Below are 21662 nucleotides of genomic sequence, written 5' to 3' on the forward strand. Positions count from 1 at the left end.
TATCATAAGTTCATTTTCAACTAATCATGAAATTACCATTTCCTGGATTTCATGTTCAATTTCACAAAGACATAATAACATAACCATAAAGATTATTCATCATTCAAACCCTTTTGGCTTACTTATCATATACACATATATACTTGGTCATTGTAAACTGATCTTTATCAAGGTATTACTCATAGGTTTAGCATACATACCTGTACTCGTTGTAAAGTATCGATAACCATACCTCTTTCATATGTCCTCCTTGGGACTTTCATCAAATTCATTTCATTATCCGTTGAACACTCGGAATACTATTGGATTCACGAAAACTTGCACCTAAGTGCCACATATACATACGTAGCCAAAGCTACCTCATAACATGTATACATCCATAATAAACTCGGACCAACTCAACGAGCTCGGATGCTTCACATATATCACGAACTTGGACCAACTAAACAAGTTCAGATTTCTCACATATATCACGAACTCGGACCAACTCAACGAGCTCGGATTTTCTAAATTCCTAGTGACATGTCACTTGTATCCTAAACTATTCATAAGGTTCAAACGGGGCTTTTCAAATTGAACATAGCATCTCCATCACACTTGCTCGTAATGTCGTGGATAACGACTATAATATCATTCATGCTTACAAATTCACCATTCTCATATTCATGAAATAAACATGGCATTGCTCATAATTACATTTAGGCATTTGTCAGATAATACAATCATCATATCAACTATATAAATATTCACCACATAATGTTCACACATAAATTTAAGTTCAAGCATAAACAATTATATTATTGCATTATTATTGACATATGAACTTGCCTCGAATGCGAGCACGGCTATATATTTCGATTTAGTCCATAATCTCATTCATTTCCAATCTATGCCCGAATTCATTTTCCTTGATCTATAATATCACATTAGCTTACTAATTAGTCACATTATTTATATGGGTCCAAAAATCATATTTTTACAAATTTTTATTTTGACCCCTAAACTTTCACATATTTGCACTTTTTCCTCAAGGCTCGTAAAATGATTTTTATCCAATTTCCTTGCATTTTAAGCCTAGAGGAATCATTTTCATTACTATAGCAGCCCCTAATTTCCACTAAATCACACTTTTATGACAAATTTTGTAACTTTTGCAAAACGGTCCTTTTTGACAATTTCAACGAAAATCACTTAGTAAAAGTCGTTTATTACACACCGAGTATTCATTTTCTACCATTAGATATCAAAACACATGCATGTCATCCATGGGTAAATTTTTAAACACAAACCCTAACTCAAAATATGGGTAAAAATGAGTAGATCTTGTTACGAGGATTTCAAAAACGTAAAAATCATTAAAAATGAGTAGACTTACTGGAAAGGATAAAACCTAGAGGGTGTAAATGGATCTACAAGAGGAAAAAAATATGAATGGAAAAGTGAAAACTTATAAGGCCAGGCTTGTAGCAAAAAGCTTATATTCAAGAAGGCATTGATTACGAAAAAACTCTCTCTAGTTGCCATGTTCAAGTCAATCCGCATATTGTTATTTACTACGGCGGCTCTCGATTATGAGATTTGGAAAATGGATGTCAAGACAACATTTATGAACGACTATATTGAAGAGAGCATCTAAATGATGCAACCCATCAGGTATATAGCTAAAGGAAACGAGAATGAAGTTTGCAAACTGCTTAGATTTATATACGAACTTAAGCAAGCATTCCGCTCATGGAATCAAAGATTTGATCAAGTGATCAAAACTTTTGGATTTGAATAAAAACATAGATGAACCTTGTGTTTATAAAAATTTAGGTGATAAAAAGGTGGTTTTTCTCATTCAATGACGTTATGCTAATTGGAAACGATGAAGGGACATTGTCATCGGTTAAATTATGGTTAACCTAATAGTTTAGTATAGAGGACTAGGGAGAGGCCAATTTTTTTCTAGGCACTTAAATCCTATGGGATCAAAAGAACAAAATGATAACACCGTCTCAGGCTTTGTACACAAACAAGATATTGGAGCGTTATTCAATGATTGATTCGAATAAGGGGAATCAACCCTCCGTCTTGGGATTTTATCTCCTTTTAGAGGATTGTCCTAAGATAGTGGAAGAAACAAAGAACAAGAAAAATATTCCCTATGCTTCGACAGTAGGAAGTCTCATGTATGCTATGTTATGCACATGCCCAAATATTTGTTTTGCACTGGGTTTGGTATGTTGATATCAAGTGAATCTAGGACTAAGACTGTGACAGCCCAAAATTGACCCTAGTCGGGAAGTGGTTTCGGGACCGCTAAATCGAGTCACTGAAATGTTTGAATGTAATATTTATTGTCTAGAATATGTAATTATGAATGTGTGAAAATTTCAAGCTTCGATTTAGTCGATTGCATGTGAATTCAGTTAGTAGGACTTGTGTGACACTTTTGAAATGTGATGGGCTAATCTATAAGGATCTAATAGTGCATGTAATCAAAAGGGAGGACTTGCATGTCAAATTTCCCCCTAATTAGTAGTGGCCGGCCATGCTATGAGTGGAAACATGTCACAAACATGTTATGTTAGTGAGGTATGTTAGGAAAAATAAAATAAGGAGTATGGGTAATAAAGAAATGGAAAAAAAAAAGAAAGCATGTGTGTGAGTGTTTCCCCCCCCATTGCCGTGAGTCGAAGAAAAGAGAAAAAAAAAATTTGTTCATCTTTTTTCATTTCTTTTGGCCGAAAATTCTAAGGAAGAAGGAAGGAGTTCTTGCTTCATGTTTGGTTTGGAAGAGGATTAGGAAGAGGTTTGGCCATACTTGTATCTAGATTAAGGTATGTTTGAGGTTGTGCCATGAGATTCATGCATGTTTTTAGTTGCTAGCTTGAGTTCTAATTAGCCCATGGTTCAAATCTTTGCTATGTCATGGGGATGATATTCGCCAAGGTGGATTTTGTGTTAATGCCATTGCATGCTAAATATGAAGCTTGTTAATGATACATGTGATGGTGGATTGATGACTCTTGGATTTTCTTTTTAGCATTTTGAGTGAGACATTAAGTTCTTTGTTTAACCATGACCAAAATTGAAATGGTATGGTGTTGTGATGTATTCGCCATGGTATATCTATAAGTATGATTTATGCTTATTGCATGGTAGGTAAGATTTGTGTTTTGGATTTATGTTCATGTTTAGTTATAATCAACTTTGAGATTCGGCTCTTGCACATATATATATATATGTTTGCACATGACGTATTGGTATGACATATACAATATCTCAAGGTATATACTTACATATGATGGTGTTTCGGTTATGGAGTACATGATGGATGCGTATTGAGTTATAATACGTAATGCATTAGTTAGTAAAAGGTATGCCATTTGTGTGTGGTATGGAGTATATAATTGGCCTCAACATAGACATGCATAATCGGCCACATGAATGAGTACATAGGTTGATGTGTTGTTCGGCCATAGGTAAGCATATTGAAGGCTTTATCTTGACTTAGAAAATTCGGCTAAGGAGAGTATTAACTAATGTGTTGAGTTTGATTCATGATTCCGTACATATGTGACTTTAATGTCTAATGAATATATGTGGGCTAAGTACCTTGAGTTCCTCTTTTCGATGCTCAAATGATTAAATCAATTTATTTGTTAAATTAAGCTCAAGAGCAAAGGGAACTAAATCCGATAAAGGGAAGGAAAAAGTGGTCGAATAGCCATCGAATCGTTCGACAACATCCGAGGTAAGTTTTCGAGTAATGGAACTTAAATTATGATTCGGTTAGATTATGTCTTAAGCAAATCAAAATCATGCTCTTGTATGTGGCTATTGAGCCGAAATTGTAAATGTGATAAGTGTCTTGTGTTTGAGCTTTGGTAATGAAAATGAAATATGAATGTGTCATGATTTATTGATATATGTGCATGGTTACTCGAATGATATCCGGGCTAAGTCCCGAAGGCTTTTGTGCTAAGCGACTACATCCGGACTAAGATCCGAAGGCATTTGTGCTAGCGACTATATCCGGGCTAAGTCCCGAAGGCATTTATCATATCCGGGCTAAGACCCGAAGGCCTTGTGCGAGTGGTTATATCCGGCTAAACCTCGAAGATGCTTGATTTGGGAATGAGCGATCTTGCTGTAAAAATTTAAATTAATACGCTCGTAAAATCCCAGCGATGAGGTATGTCTCGTGTGTGCTTGAATTAGTTGATCCCTCACAAATCTGTATTCGCTCAGTCGATAAATGAGCTACCGGCCTTTGGCTAAGTTGATCTTTTGTGTATGAACATAAGGGTTGGTAATGTGAAGTAAGTATGATATTGAGAATTTGTGCATATGAAATTATCCGTTTAGCTATATGAATGCTATGCTTTTGTTGCGCTGGAATCCCTTGCTCAAAACTTACTAAGCATAAATTGCTTACTCCGTTTCTTTGTTTCTCTGTTTTATAGATTTTAGCTCGTCAGCTATCGGACTCGGGATTTTTGGAAGTTGAAGTCTCCCACACTATCAAAGCCCTCTTTTGGTACAATTTTGGTTGAACTTTGAAATGGCATGTATAGGACTACCCTCTTTGTTGTTGGTCATGTACCCATGGATTTTGTGTAAATTTGGATAGCCATGCGAAAATGGCTTATATACGTTTTTAGCATAGTACTATAATCATTTTGTATGTTGATCACTAAGAGGTATGGAAATGTTTGGAAACGATTAGCCATTGGAATGGTTAATCATGATTATACTTTGTACTATGTATGCAAAAAGGGCTAATTGAATCATGGAAACTATGAAATAGGTAAAGTCTACCTTAAAGGTAGATGCTGACAGCAGCAGCGATGTGGATGTGAAAAATCACTAAAAATAGTAGGAATGGAATTAAATAGTGAATAAATTATGTAAATTAACCTTGATGAATCTACTTTCATATGGAAGAAACGAAACGGTCATATGAGTTGTATGTTAAGAGATATTTAGGTTTTCGTGAAACAGGGCCAGAACGGTTTCTGGATTCCCTGTTCCGACTTTGGAAATTCATTATAAATTAACCAGAGATAATTAGAAGTCATGCCATATATTTATAGATTCCTATTTGAGTCTAGTTTCTATAGAAACAAATGGCATCAGTATTGAAGCCCTGTACAGGGAGATATCCAGGTCGTAATGCGCGAAGGTCAGTGTAGTCGATCCCTGTAACATGGGAGACTTTAACTAATAAACTGTACTAATTGGCCCAACCAAAAATTCTAGAAAAAAATTTGTAGATGCATATATGAGTCTAGTTTTAGGGAAAAATCACAAAACTGATTTTCGAGTTGTGGAACTCAAGATATGATTTTTAAGGTGACAGTGACACAGTTAGCCAGCTGTCTGGAAAATTTTAAATGGACTGTGAAAATAAATATATTATGTCTGTTAGCACCTCGTGTTCGACTCCGGCCACGGTCTCGGGTACGGGGTGTTACAAAGACACTAGCAAACAGTTAAGCATATAACCAAGTATTTATAGAGAATGAGAGATTATATGCTATGTATTCTGAAGGAGATCTTACTCTTATTATATATACTAATTTTGACTTCCAAATGTTTCGAGATTTGAGTAAATCGACATCGAACTATGCTTTTGTCCTAAATGGTGGGTCCATAGTGTGAATAAGTGTCAAGAAAGCTTACATTGCTAACTTCACTATGGAGAGCCAAATATGAGGTATGAAAAAGGTATGACACTATAACAGTGTGGATATAGCTAAACCTAAAAGAAACCACGTAACGGCAAAACACATTAAGGGAGAAAAGAGTGTTTGACGGAAGAGTGGATGTAGTAAAAAGTCACAGCTAAGGACAAACCTTGGAGATTTGTTTAGCCAAGACTCTTATAGCTAAAAAGATATTTGGGAAACATATGGAGGGCATAGGAATGTCAAACATGACTCACCTATTTCACTAGGGCAAGTGGGAGACTATTGGATTTGGTGCCCTAAGTGTAGTATTGTTGTCTAAGTACACTTGTAATTTTTTGAACAAATTAGTTAATAAAATTATTCATAAATTACATTAATACTTTGTATATTTTCTTCACATGATTTTTGCATGCAAAGCAAAATGGAAGCAAATGTTGCTCATTGGTTGTTTCAAGTTTAATTGATACTAAGCTGTATTACGTGGTTAGATCGTAATACAAAAAGACAACTTATATTATTAGATGAACCTAAACATGTCCTTAGTCTAATCGAAAATGAGCAAACTAAATGAAAGACTAATATGATGTCTATCAAATCCAATTGGGGAGATGCCCTATCTTGGGCATCAGAGAGAACAACTCCCAAAAGATGAGACATAGATGTGATTAACTGGACTAACAATATATTAGACAAGACGAAGAAGAATAGATCCTAAATCTATTTATGGATTTATTCACTTGTGACATCTATAGTGTAACATACCTAATCCTGAGTGGATGGTAGACTATGTATGCGTGACTCGTACACTTTGATGTAAGTAAAACCCTGAGTTTGAATATATAAGGTACCGAAAGCTGGTGTGTTGGGTGTATGACTTCTACAGTACATAGTGTCATTCAAAATAATGGAATTTATAGATCGATACATGGGTAAATGATATCCTCCATTGGCATTACATGGTCGATGAAAAGTAAAAGACCATTATTATTATTAATGGACAAAGATGATTAAGTGATTTAAAAGTTAATTAACAAGGTTAATTATGTAATTTAATAAATATGTTAAAGTAAAATAAAGAAAACTAAAGTATCATCTTTTAGTTCATCTTCCCCACTGAAAATAAGAAAGAAAAACTCCACTGAAGAAGCTTGAACATTTGGCTAAGGACCTCTCTTGCATGTAAGTGAAATTTGTCCTGTTTTTAATGATTTTTATGTTTTTGGAATCGTTGTAGCTTAATCTAGCTAGCCCAGGGATTAATTTGTAAAATTGTTAAAGGTTTAGGGTTTTTCCATGATTATGCTTGTATGGCTTTTGATGTTTGATGGAAGATTATGAATCCTTGTTGTTAAATAAACAAGTTTTGTAAATAGAAGATTATGAATCCTTGTTGTTAAATAAACAAGTTGTTAAATAAACAAGTAGTAAAATTCCATGGTAAAATTGTCAAATGCTAATTTTTATGGGTGCGTATAGGTCCCTAGTGAATTCAGCTAGCATGAAATGTGGATGAAATTGCTTAAATTTCAATTTATGAGCTTAATGACTAAATTGTAAAAAAATTAAAATATTAGGGGCAAAAGTGTAATTTTGCAAAAGTATGAAATTTGGACTTAATTTATTAGTATAAGTATTAAATGGATTGAATTTGCTTATTTAGATCAAGATAAACCTCATACGGATCTAGATCGAGGAAAAGCTAAAAACTTGGATTAGTTGATCTCGTTTCTACATCTTTGTCATCAAGGTAAGTTCGTACGATTAATTAACGTTTTAATGTGATATTGGTCTATATAATCATGTTTTATTTGCTATTAAATCAAATGTTGAAATCCAACGATGTTTTGACGATTATAGTCCCGTGTAAACCTTATAAATATGTAGGATACAAATGACATGTCATTAGGGTTACCATGTTTTGGGTGTTGGTCTTGAATGTCCTACCGATGGTTGAGGTCCTACATTTGTTGTGGATACTCAACAACTTGTGTGAGCAACATTGTGTAGCTTACATTCTGACTGTCATCTTGTATGAGTAGACCCATTTCACAGCTCGAGTGAGCAACGATGTAAAGGAAAATGAAAGGTTACAACTATATATTTAGCACACTCTGTGTAAACTTTCCTGCATATTCGATGTTATTCTAAATGGTTCAACGAACAGAAGAAAGGAAAGGAGCGGTAAGTGTTCAAATGACTTATGTCATGAATCTATGAAAATGATTGAAAAGGAAATGTTCTATGAAAGCATATCTATGTTCATGAAAATGATGATTTCAAGTGATATTTTTCATGTATAATGACTTATGTTAATTCAAGTGAATTATGAGCTGATACACTAACATGTGTTGTTGATGATGCTTAGGCTTGTGCCAAGCTTATATTTGGATTGTATCATGTTTAATTTTAAGATTATACATTGAAATGGTAAGTTATGTTCATGTTTTACGAACTTACTAAGCATTATATGCTTACGTAGTTTTCTTTCCGATGTTTTATAGATTATCGGAAGCTCATCAGAGATCTATCACACTATCCAGCGATTATATCAGTAGTTTCTTTTTATGTTTTGGTCAAGTTTATAATGGCATGTATAGGTGGACTTATGTTTAATGTATGGTTGAATGCTTAGATTGATTATGGTATGTCTATGTATTAGTTGTTTGGTACCATTTTAGTAATGGTTGAATTGTGTCATTTATGTGCTTGTGGTGTATGAGAGAAATGGTACAAATGGTAAGTTTCTATTGACATGAAATAGGTCAAGTTATGGTAAGTTTTGAAATGGTATTGGACTTGATGTGTAGGTATGAATTGTGGTAATGTTTCTATGTTTAGGCAAGGTTTGATTGAATGCATTTGAGGTGCCTTATTGGCATATTGGTTGGATGGATTTATGGTCTATTGAATTGGTCATTTTATGCATGTTTTGGTAAAGTTTTGAGGCCTTGAAGTTGTGCACAAATTATGTTTAGGTACAAGCTTGAAATGGGTGATGGAAATGGCTTGATTTTGGCTAACTTCATGTCTACATGGCCCAAGACACAGGCATGTGTCTCAGCCGTGTGTGACATACGACGATGTGACAAGGCTGTGTGTCTCCTGTAGGTTTTAAAGGCATTCAAGTCAAGCAGTTACACGGCCGGACACATGGGTGTGTAGCTTGGCCGTGTGACCCAAATTTGAAAGTTACACGGACACAGACACGGGTTGGGACATAGCCGTGTGTCCATAATTTGATTGTTACATGGCTTGAGACATAGGTGTGTGTTTCAGCTGTGTGAATCACATGGCCTGGCCACACGACCGTGTGACCCCTGCAGTTCAATTTTTCCAAGTTTTTCTTAAATGTTCTAAATGTTTCCGATTTAGTCCTGAATCGTTTCTAAAATGTTTCTAGGGCCTATGATGCCAATGTATATGATGCCATTACGCCCAATAAACCCATAAGTTATGGGGCATTTCACCATACTAACTTTCACTATGATGCCAATTCCAGTGAGTGGATCAAGAGAGGTAATCTAGCTGCCGATGATGATGACGATTATGATGATGAAGGCGCTTTTGAACATATCCCTTCACCCTGGCATGCTTCTCCACCAACTTCTTCTTCATATGCTACTCAACCCTCTTCTGAGGTTAATAGTGCCATTCTCGATGCTATCCATTTATTAAGCAATTATGTTCGAGGTCTTAAAGATGAGGTTCGATCTTATAGGGAAGATGTTAACACTCGCCTACCGACTTTGGAGGCACAAATGGCATCTCTCGTAGCACATTCCCTTTCAACTCCTCCGTTTTCCACTAGTGATGATTAGAGTAGATTTAAGTCATTCATTTCATATTTATAACATTTTCTCCTAGTTTCATTATTATTGCCTATGTATATACCTAATTGCAGTTTATGTCTTTATTGGTACTTTTAGATACATTGATGTTTTGTTCTTTATCCATTCACTTTTATATATCTTTTCTCCTTAAGCTTTATTTGTCATTTGATATAACAATAAAGGGGGAGAAGAAAATTTAAATTGATTGATTATTTGTTTATGCTAACTATATGCAAATATGCAAATTTTGTGACCAATTTTCCTTAAAGTAAAAATGAATGCCATATTGTTTGTCAAATTTTATTTTAGTCTTATATTCAAAATGAATTTTATTAAGGGGACAAATTATTCAAAAAAAATTACCAAATGTTTTGTTATATTAAAAGGAGGAGATTGTTAAACCAAGCTTTATTTGATAAAATATTTTGATATAACAAATTGAAGTGCTTTTTAATAAAAGTTATAATTGAAATTGACAAAATGATTTGTTAAAATTGAAGTCAAAAGATAAAACTTTGAATATCCACTTTGAATTCTTAGAAAAAATTACACATATTTAAAATCAATTTAAAATGATTTTCACTTAGTAAAATGAATTTTAACAAATCAAATAATTTTCAAACAAGTTAAAATTGCTACAGGCCAAAAAGTATTGATACTTTTTGGTTAAATATCGATATTTTATAAATTATTGATTCACAAACCCTATTAAGTATGGTTACCATTTCATTAAGTATTGATATTTTTGAAATATCGATACATCTTCTTAAAAATGATACTAAAATAGCATTATGTTTCTTACAAAACTTACAAAGTATTGATAAAATTATTTTGGTATCGATAGCAAAACACCACAGTCACTGAATTTAACATTTATTACAAAAAATATCGATACCTTTTTATATGGTATTGATACTCAGTTTTTTAGGTGAATTAAATGCTTTGATTTTTACATCCCCAACGAATCTATTCATGGCACCAACAACCTCAACGGTTGGAAATCAGTTAGGGGTAAGTTCCAACAACAATAAGAAAATACTTTCAACCAAAAATAATCAATCAAAAAACTTTTGAACTTATTATTTGCATATTCTTTTAACATACACTCCTAAGCTTTACTTCTATTCTTTTGTTCAAGTGTATTTCATTGTATTTGAGCTTAATTTTCAAACACTTTAATCTTGTAAGAATTATTTCTTTGGTTGCTTATTTGTATTTCCTTGAGAGGGTTTGTCTCTCAAGGTTTGGGGTAGAAATCTTAAGAGAGTTATAAAATTAAACCTTTTCCTCAAAGTTATCAAATTAGTAAATTCGAGAAAATCCTTAGTTGTGGAAAACTAAGGTAGTGGAGTAGGCAATTGGGGCTGAACCATCTAAATTATCGTGTTCATCTTTCAATTTTCTTTCTAGCTTTCAATTTTTTTTAAAAGCCAATTCACCCCTTCTTAGCAATTTCAGTTTGATTTATCAAGCTAACAAAACATTAACATTTAATAACTCAAATTAAATATAGTAAAAAGACACTCACAGACCTTAAATCAAGCCTACGGGGCCCTAAAAGTAGTTTGAAAACATTTAGGGGTCATTTTGAAACAAAACAGAAAATTTTAGAAAAATTTGAAAATAAGGGTCACAGGGCCATGTGCAATAGCCCAGATCGTGTTAGAATTCGAAGTATCGACACACGGTCTTGTCCCAGCCCATGTGGTTATTCGAAATAGGGTCACACGGTTGTGTTGCAAACCGTGTGCATATTTAAAATATAGCCACACGATCGTGTCGCAAGTCGTGTTCCATTCGATGTTGGGTCACATGACCATGTTTCAGACCATGCTACATACTAACTTGAAACACACGACCGTGTGTGGTACATGATCGTGTGACAACTTGTGTCCCAGCCCGTGTCTGAAGCACAATTTTTGCACACCAAGACACACCATTTCCTCAAATATTCATATGACCAAACCACATTTTAAACACACTTAAAACATACCAATTCCAACAGCCTATTAGACTAAACCAATTTACCAACAAAATGTACCACAATCAAAAATCAAATATAATCCTATTTAATATTACAAGTTCATTCAATAAACTTAGATCAAACATACCAAAAACCATTTCAAAAGCATACAATTCAACCATGACTTATCGAATACAAGATAGAACATGCACAACTGCAACTTCACCTATTTAAATTATCATTTACAACACAACACCAACTAAGCACTTGACCAGAATAAGCTCATTACAATCTCAAAACATCAAAGGAACCAAGAATACATTTAAGCCTTATACATTCCATTTATAATCGTTAGCCAAAATAACCAAAAACCACCTAAAATGGTTTATGGATAGAGTGATAGAGCTCCGAGAAGGTTCCAATCGATCAAGCTTTTTGAAGACCTACAAGACGGAGAAAAAAAAACAATGTAAGCAATTAATGCTTAGTAAGCTAGTGTAAAGGAAACTTAAACTTACCGAACATAAAACGATAAACCATTCAACATTGCTCATTAGATCATATGATTATTTTACTTTCCTATCCACAACACTGATAACACTTGAAAAGAGTTATATTTCATGTCTTTAGACATATCTAATTGCTTGTACTTAGGTACATTTAGCGGCATTGTAGGACATTTTAGTAGTATTTTTTTCATTGCATTAGGAGCTTAGACTGTGTTTACATGTTAGATATTTTTAATTGCGTGTGGAAGGGTTGTGTTTGGTGGTTTGGAAAGTGCAAGATGAGGAGAAAGAAATAAAGGAGTGAAGGTTTGTCGGGGAAAAAGGTTGGACATTTTGCTAACATGAATAATGCATAATAGTTTTAGCCTAACTTTACTAGTACCAGAAAAATCTACCTAAAAAGGAGGAGATGATATCATAGGCTGTTAGATTTACCCTAGGGAAACAGCTTATAAAAAGCCAAATGAGGAAACCCTAAAGGGTGTGGAGATTCAGAGGCAACAATAGAGGGTAGCGGCTGAGTGCAGGCGGAAAGAGGAAAACAAAGGCAGTTCCTCTCAGTCACTACAATACACTATACTACTGGATTACGAATTAGTTTATTGACAACCATCTTTCTAAGTTCTTCCATTATTCCTTAATCTATTCTCCTATGAATTGATTTGATTGAAATGATGTTAGGTGTTATTTTGAACTTGGATTTTAATTGCCAATCCATTAGCTAAATCTCATAGGGTTGGGATTGCATGATGATACATTTATTTTTTTAATGGTTGAAGCACAAATCTGAATTAATTTATTATTTCATTCAATTGTTTTTATTTCTAAAATTGTATGCATGCAATCCCTAGACATAGAAGACTGTGCAACATGCCCATAAACTAATCTAATTTTGAAAAGTTTGGAGTAGTTAGACCGTAATTGAATGATATGAGCAAGTACTCGATAGATACTTATAGTAGCCTCTAGACATAGAGTAACGTTCATATGGAATAAAGATAAAACAATGCAAGGTGCCATGCTAAGGCCTATAGACACAGGCCAGGTAACTTGAGATCTAGCTCTCGAAAGAAGTAAGTCACTTTAGGTCCCTTCTAAGCAATAGAATGAGTACATTAGTTTACTCTAATTTCTATAGGTTTGCCATCAATGCATGAGAAGAGGCATTCCTACTAACAAAGAATATCCTTGTGACCTAGAGATAAAAAGAACTTTATGAAAAAGGCAGACAGAACTACAAAAAATGGCTAGGAGCAAGAATGATCCTTGTTTCAATGATAATCCGAATGGTCAAAATGCTAATCCTCCTGTTTGTAGGGTGATACCAGGTATGAATGATAATTTGAATGGTCAGGGCACTAACCCTCATGTTTGTAGGGTGTTTGATAATCGAGATAAACAATCTGAGAGCATGTTGTGACAATTTTGGATGACCTGCATCCAGGGATAATCAGACCACAAATATAGGCTCGACAGTTTAAGCTAAAACTGGTAATGTTTCAGATATTACAAACAGTAGGACAATTTGATGGGTTACCCACTGAAGATCCAAGACTGCATTTTAGACTTTTTCTAGAGGCCTATGACTCGTTTAAATAACAGGGTGTGCCTAAAGATGCTCTGTGACATAAACTATTTCCATATTCTTTAAGGGATCATGCGAGAGCATGGTTAAATGCTTTGCTATCAGGGACAGTGGTATCATGGAATGATCTTCGCCAGAGGTTTTTTCTACGATATAATCCCAAAAATATGAATGCCAAACTTAGAAATGACATCACATCTTTTCGGCAATTGAAGGATGAAACACTATATGAACTTGGGAATGATTTAAAGACTTAATTCAAAAATGTTCGATGCATAGATTTCAACATTAGACTCAAATAGAGATATTCTATAATGGGCTGAATGCACATACGAGAATGGTAGTTGATACTTCTGCCAATGGTACTTTGTTGGATAAATCTCATAATAAAGTATATGAGATTTCAGAAAAGATTGCCAACAATGATTATCAGTATCCTACCACAAGAATTAGGAGGGGCAAGAGAGTTGTTAGTACAATGGAGCTTGATGCGATCACATCGTTGATAGCCTAGGTATCTTCTTTAGCTAACATGATCAAAATAATAAAAATTCCTACTATAGTCAGGAGATGAAAGTAGTCGAACTATCGTGTGTTTATTGTGGTGAAGATCATGTGTTTGATGAATGCCCATCAAACCCAGCATCTATGTGCTACATGGGTAATTTCAACTAAAATAATAGCCCCTATTCCAACACTATAATCCAGGGTGAAAGCAGCATCTGAACTTTAGTTGGAATAATCAAGGTGCGGGGAGTTTTACCAATTCGATAAGATAGAATGCCATTAATGCATCACCTGATTATTATCAACCTATGCCGAGGAAAAAATGTCTAGTAGGGTTAAGCATCAGCTTCTTCATCATCTATTGAAGCTTTGTTGAAGGAATAAATGGCTAAAAAAGATGTTGTAATTTAGAGTTACGATGCATCCCTCCGAGCTATTGAGAATCAAGTGGGGCAAATAGTGAATGCTTTAAATTCGAGACCACAAGGAACACTGTCAAGTGACACCGAGAATTCAATATCACAAGGGAAGGAATAGTGCAAGGTCATCACTCTTAGAAGTGGAACTCAACTTGATGATGCTGCTCAAGTTGCCACTGTAGGGGAGGATAATTTGAATAACAACTATGTAAGGATACCAAAGTCATCTGAAAAACTTACTGAACCTAAAAAGGGTAAGTATAAAAATGTTGTGGCAGAATCAGATCATGTTGTCAATGAAAAATCTACAGGAAACAACCTGAAGGACAACCACCTTTACCTTTTCCTCAGAGATTTCATAATTCTAAGTTGGATATTCAATTCAAAGGATTTTTGGAGGAAATGAAGCAACTCCACATCAACATACCATTAGTTGAAGCTTTGGAGAAAATTCCTAATTACGTGAAATTTATGAAAGATATATTGTCAAAAAAGTGCATATTAGGAGAATTTGAGACTGTCACTCTCACTAAAGGGTGTACAGCAATATTGACCAACAAATTACCTTCAAAGTTGAATGACCTAGGGAGTTTCACTATCCCAAGTTCAATTGGAAAATATTATATTACTAAGGCATTATTTGATTTAAGAGCAAGTATAAATCTAATGTATATGCCTATTTTCAGGAAACTAGAAATTGGAAAAGCAAGACCTAATAAAGTTACATTGCAACTGGCTGACCGATCCTATGCGCATCCGCAAGGTAAAATTGAAGATGTGCTGGTAAGAGTAGATAATGTAATAGCCTGTTTTTGGGTCAAATCGGAACAGTGGCTTTGGGACCACAAATCTGAAGTAGAAATGTTAATTTTATTATTACTTTAAGGTCTACAGTTTGATTGAATGATTGTGTCAAAATTTTGTTAAGAAATTTTATCGATAGAGTGTTCAATTTGACTAATAGGACTAAATTGCAATATGCGAAAAATTTCTGTTCTAGAAGCTAGAGGTGTCTAATTGCTATGAAATTTTAAATTAGAGGTCTTTAAATGGTAATTAGGCCATTATACTCTAAGTTGGACAAAAATGGAAATGGTTAGGTGAAATTTCAAAGTTTTGCATTAAGGACATTTTGGTCATTTGGTTAATAAAGACAAAATAAAACAAATAAAAGATGTTCATCTTTCTAATTTCATCCCCCATAGCCAAATTTCAAGGGGCACCATAGCTAGGGTTTTGGCCAAGCTTTCAAGCTCGATTGTAAGTCCGTCTTTGTCCCATTTTTAATGATTTTTATGTTTTTGAAGTTGTCTTAACCTAGCTACTTCAAGTACTAATTTGAAAGAAAATCAAAGTCTAGAATTTTACTCATGTTAAATATTTGTGTACTTTGATGTTTAATGGTAGAAAATGCATGTTGAGCGTTAGATAAACAACATTTACCAATTGATTTTTGATGAAAATGTCAAATATGGACCTATTTGTAAAAGTTGTAAAATGTGTGTAAAAATGTGAAAAAATATGGGCTGTTATGAGCAAGGAATAGGTTCAGCTAGGCTTGGGTGTGATAAAATCTAATGAAAATCATTTTACGAGCCTAGGGACTAAAATGTAAAAAGTTGAAAAGTTAGGGGCAAAAATTTAATTTTTGCCATAAGTTGTTTTTGAGATTACATTGAATAATGTGATGATTGAATGAGTTAAATTTGATATTATAGATCAAGAAAGAAGAAGTTCTGACCTAGACCGGGGAAAGAATAAGGTTGTGGACTAAATCAAACTATTAGCCATTTTGTACCGAGGTAAGTTCGTATGTTAAAAATAAGCTTTAGAATAACTGTACTTAAATGCTTTAATATTGCATGAATTGTATGTTTGATTATGTGAATGAGTATAATTCTACGAATGAGTTCAATCACAATTCGACAAGTGAGAAGTCCCGTTGAACCTTAGGAATAGATTAGGATACAAGTGACATGTCACTAGGGTCATTATGTGTTTTGTGATTATGTGATTGGGTGCTGGTCTTGTACGTCCTACCGATGGCTGAGTATACCGGCATACGTTGCGGATACTTGACAACTTGTGTGAGTAGCACCGCGTAGCCACGTCTTGACTAATAGCTTGTGTGAGCAGGCCCGTCGATAGCATGTGAGCGAGCGATTATGTGATATGAGATTGAGGTAGCATTGGCTACGTATGTGGCACTTAGTGTGCAAAAACCCTGAGTATCCAACATTATGATTCCGAGTGGTTCACGAGTCTGTTAAAGATGAGAATATGTGTAAATTCATTTCAAGATGGTTCAGGTATGTACATAAAGCCGTGTTTATTAAATTCTTGAAATGATGAATATGAGGTAAATTTTGTGGTAGAATGAGTTATGATCTTGAGACTATGGTAAATTTACATTTAATTATGTTATAATATGGTAAGGTTGCTTATTTCTTGCAAACGAGCTTACTAAGCTATATAGCTTACTTCGTTTATTTTTTTCATGTTTTATAATGTCGCCAAACTAACTCCGATCGGAGATCGTCAGAAATTTGAATCACACTATCAAACTCTCATTTTTGGGTATTGATGATCTTAGTATTTTGAAAGTATGACATGTATAGGGACTTGGTCATTTTGTTATATGTGTTATTATGATTTTAGCCAATGTATTAGCTTGTAATTGTCAAAGGCTTGATTTGATATTTGGCCTTGTAAATTGGCTTTCGAGTTTGTAAAAGTTGTAAAATGTGTGTAAAAATGTGAAAAAATTTACGGAACTGGTTTTCGAGTTTTGGAACTCGAGATATGATTTTTAAGGTGACAATGTGCAGATTAGCCACTTATGTCGGAAATTTAAAATGGACTGTACAATAAGTGATTTAAGTCTGCGAACCCTCGTGTCGACTCAACAGCGGTCTCGTGCACGGGTGTTACAATTTTATTGGTATCGAGCTATGATTTAGTCAGTTCTAGGACTACCATAGCGCGTATGAGTCTAGCTATACATGCCTTAATGTTAGTGTTTAATAGTGTGATGACTTCTGACGGCTAAAATTTTTGTTTTGATTAGTAAATGGATCCCGGCTTAGAGAGAACCTTAGCGGATGACGTTGAAAGTGTAGCGGCTGCTCTGCGCAAGGGACACCGCTGTTGAACCTCGGTCATCTGCGAATAATCAAGATGAGGGGCAAAACAAGCCTTCTTAACTATGATGAATGAGTGGGCGCACAATATGCCCGCACTAATCCAAATTGCCCAACCATTCTCGAATTTCAATAATCCACCCGAGAGCCTATAATGCCATCGACTCACGATCTGTAAGGCCAAGTAAACCATCTGTAGACTTGATTAGGAAGCGGGCTGAGGAATTCAGAGCCGTAGTTCTTGATGATCTTTGAAAGGGCGAGTTACGGCTTGATAACACCATCCGAGTTTTGATGAACTCCCCGCACACGATGAGTGTTTAAAGTGTGCTATATCTTTGTTGCGAGACTCACCTACTATTGGTGGAGGACCTTGATTTCCATAGTCCCGAAGGAACGAGTTACTTGGGATTTCTTTCAAACAGAGTTTCAAAAAATATATTAGCCAACGGTTCATCGATCAAAAGCGTAAGGAATTCTTGGAACTTAAGCAAGGCCGCATGACAAGATGTCGAATCTGAACGTGAGTTCGTAAGACTCAATCGATATGCTCGGAGTGTGTAGCGAGATGAAATTGCTATGTGCAAAAGATTTGAGGAAGGATTGAATGAAGATTTAAAGCTACTAGTGGGTATTTTAGAGATAAAAGAATTTGTAACACTAGTTGAACGAGCTTGCAAGGCGGAAGAACTTGGAAAGGAGAAAAGAAGGCGAATCAAGCTAGAGATTTCGTAAAATATCAACGAGTAGAACTCCGTTCTCAGCTATAAAGAAGTTCAGGGAGGACACTCACAAACCGAAGACGACTGCGGGAATTTCTATTAGGACACAACCATTAACAGACTCACGAGCTACTTCGGTTGCTAGTGTGGGTAACAATCGCCAAGAAAAACCTGAATGTCCACAATGTGGAAGACGACACATAGGTGAATGTTGGAGTAAGTCCACTAACAGGGCCTGTTACAGATGCGGTTCGAAGGATCACTTCATTAGAGATTGCACGGAATTCGATGAGAGAAATAAGATGCAAGGTGCAAGACCTAGTGGAACAACGGTTAGGGGTAGACCACCGAGAATTTCAGGAGGCAGGGGTGGTGGTCAGAGAGGGACTTTTGATACGGCTGTTCGATCTGAGACCCGTACTCCTGCTAGGGCATATGCCATCTGTGCACGAGAGGAAGCATCTTCCCCTGATATTATCACTGGTACTTTCACTCTTTTTGATACTAATGTAATTACATTAATCGACCCTGGCTCTACTCATTCTTATGTATGTGAGACTTTAGCATCCAGTAAGACTCTGCCTATTGAGTCTACTGAGTTCGTAATTCGAGTGTCAAATCCCTTGGGTCAATATGCGCTTGTTGACAAAGTGTGTAAGAGATGCCCTCTAATGATCCGAGAATCCTGTTTTCCGACCGATTTGATGCTTTTACCATTTGATGAATTTGATGTTATTCTTGGTATGGATTGGTTGACCGTATATGACGCAGTGGTGAGTTGTAAAAGAAAAACCATTGATTTAAGGTGCGCAAATAACGAGATAATCCGAGTTGAGTCTACGGACTTAAAGGGGTTGCCAGCTGTAATATCATCAATGTTGGCTCAGAAATATGTAAGAAAGGGGTGCGAAGCATACCTTGCGTATGTACTTGATGACAAAGAGTTAGAAAAGAAACCGAATCTGTCTTGGGTGGTTTGTGAATACCGGACGTTTTCCCAAAGAATTTCCGGGTTTACCACTGTTCGGAGGTAGAGTTTGGTATTGAGCTTGTACACGGACTACGCCGATTTCGATAGCTCATGTCGTATGGCACCAACCGAGTTAAAAGAGTTGAAAGCTCAGTTGCAAGAATTGATGGATAGAGGTTTCGCTCGACCAAGTTTCTCATCTTGGGGTGCACCAGTATTGTTTGTGAAAAAGAAGGACGGAACCATGAGGTTGTGCATCGACTATCGTCAGCTGAATAAAGTGACAATAAAGAATAAATATCCGTTACAGCGTATTGATGATTTGTTTGATCAACTAAAGGGAGCCTCGGTGTTTTCAAAGATAGATTTGAGATCGGGCTATTATCGATTCTTGGATTCAAGATTCGGATATACCCAAAACGCTTTCGAGCGAGATACGGCCACTACGAGTTCTTAGTGATGCCGTTTGGGCTCACTAATGCCCTGCGGTATTTATGGATTTGATGAATCGGATCTTGAGACGATATTTAGACCGGTTCGTAGTTGTGTTCATTGATGACATCTTGGTCTATTCAAGAGATGAGACCGAACATCTTGAGCACACGAGATTAGTGTTGCAAATTTTACGGGATAGCGGTTATATGCTAAGTTCGATGAAGTGTGAGTTACGGTTAAGAGAGGTTAGCTTCTTGGGTCATGTGGTATCCGCGACGGTATTCGAGTTGACCCGAGCAAAATTTTAGCCATACTTAACGGAAGCCTCGAGAAATATTCTTGAGGTTTGGAGCTTTTGGGACTTACTGGTTACTACCGACGGTTTGTAAAAGGTTTCTCGATGATAGCCACCCCAATGACGAAGCTACTTCAAAAAGATGTTAAGTTCGAATGGACAGAAAAATGTCAGAAAAGTTTTGATCAACTGAAAACTTATTTGACTGAAGCTCTAATTCTAGTGCAGCCCGAATCAGGCAAGGAATTTGTCATTTATAGTGATGCCTCCCTACTTGGGTTGGGTTGCGTATTGATGCAAGAAGGTCGAGTTGTGGCCTATGCGTCGAGACAATTAAAGCCACATGAGAAAAATTATCCGACCCATGATCTCGAATTAGCTGCCATCGTATTCGCTTTGAAAATATGGCGACATTACTTATTTGGTGAGAAGTGCCATGTATTTTCAGATCACAAAAGTCTCAAATATTTGATGACTCAAAGAGACTTAAATCTGCGACAAAGACGTTGGCTTGAGTTGTTAAAAGATTATGAGCTTGTCATTGACTATCACCCGGGAAAGGCTAATGTGGTTGCGGATGCCTTAAGTCGTAAATCACTGTTTTCTTTACGAGCGATGAATGTACACTTGTCTGTTCTATCCGACAATGTGTTAGTGGTAGAATTAAAGGCCAAACCATTGTTGATTCATCAAATTCGTGAAGCTCAGAAAGTCGATGATGAATTGGTTGCAAAACGGGCTAAATGTGTTCCGAATATGGAATCAGAGTTTCAAATTGATGATGACGATTGTTTGAGGTTCAGAAGTCGGTTGTGTGTTCCAAGAAATTCGAACTCATTTCGATGATTACGAACGAAGCTCATTGTAGCAATTTCAATTCACCCGGGGAGTACGAAAATGTACAACGATCTGAGACGTCAGTTTTGGTGGCATGGTATGAAACGAGACATTTCTGATTTTGTTTGAAGTGTTTAATATGTCGCAAGTAAAGGCGGAACATCAAGTGCCTACGGGTTTACTTCAGCCGATCATGATACCTGAATGGAAATGGGATCGAGTCACGATGGATTTTGTGTCTGGGTTGCCATTGTCGACAAGTAATTAAGATGTGATTTGGGTTGTTGTTGATAGACTGACTAAGTCGGCTCATTTTATCCCAGTACGTACGGATTTTTCATTGGATAAACTAGCTGAATTGTATGTTTCTCGAGTTGTGAGATTACACGGGTACCGATTTCTATTGTGTCGGATAGAGATCCGAGATTCACCTCACGATTTTGGAAGAAATTTCAGGAAGCCTTGGGTACCAAGTTGCATTTTAGCACCGCTTTTCACCCCCAAACCGATGGTCAATTCGAGCGGATAATTCAGATACTTGAGGATATGTTGAGATGTTGCATCCTCGAGTTTAGTGGTTCATGGGAACGGTATTTACCTTTGATTGAATTCGCTTACAACAATAGTTTTCAGTCAAGCATTAAGATGGCACCTTATGAGGCTTTGTACGGTTGAAAATGCCGTACACCATTGTTTTGGACCGAGCTCGGTGAAAGTAAAATTTTCGGAGTGGATTTGATTAAAGATGCTGAACAGAAAGTAAAAATAATTC

General features: G+C 35.8%; 1 non-coding gene across 1 annotated transcript; it reads right to left on the reverse strand.

The window, feature by feature from the left end:
* Positions 1–13741: 13741 nt before the first annotated feature.
* On the reverse strand, positions 13742–13847 carry LOC128290696 (small nucleolar RNA R71). The gene has a single exon (XR_008280484.1). It is a non-coding gene; the product is annotated as a small nucleolar RNA R71 (small nucleolar RNA).
* Between the last annotated feature and the right edge of the window lie 7815 nt (positions 13848–21662).

This window comes from Gossypium arboreum, chromosome 3 (assembly GCF_025698485.1).
Source record: "Gossypium arboreum isolate Shixiya-1 chromosome 3, ASM2569848v2, whole genome shotgun sequence".
Taxonomy (NCBI): domain Eukaryota; kingdom Viridiplantae; phylum Streptophyta; class Magnoliopsida; order Malvales; family Malvaceae; genus Gossypium; species Gossypium arboreum.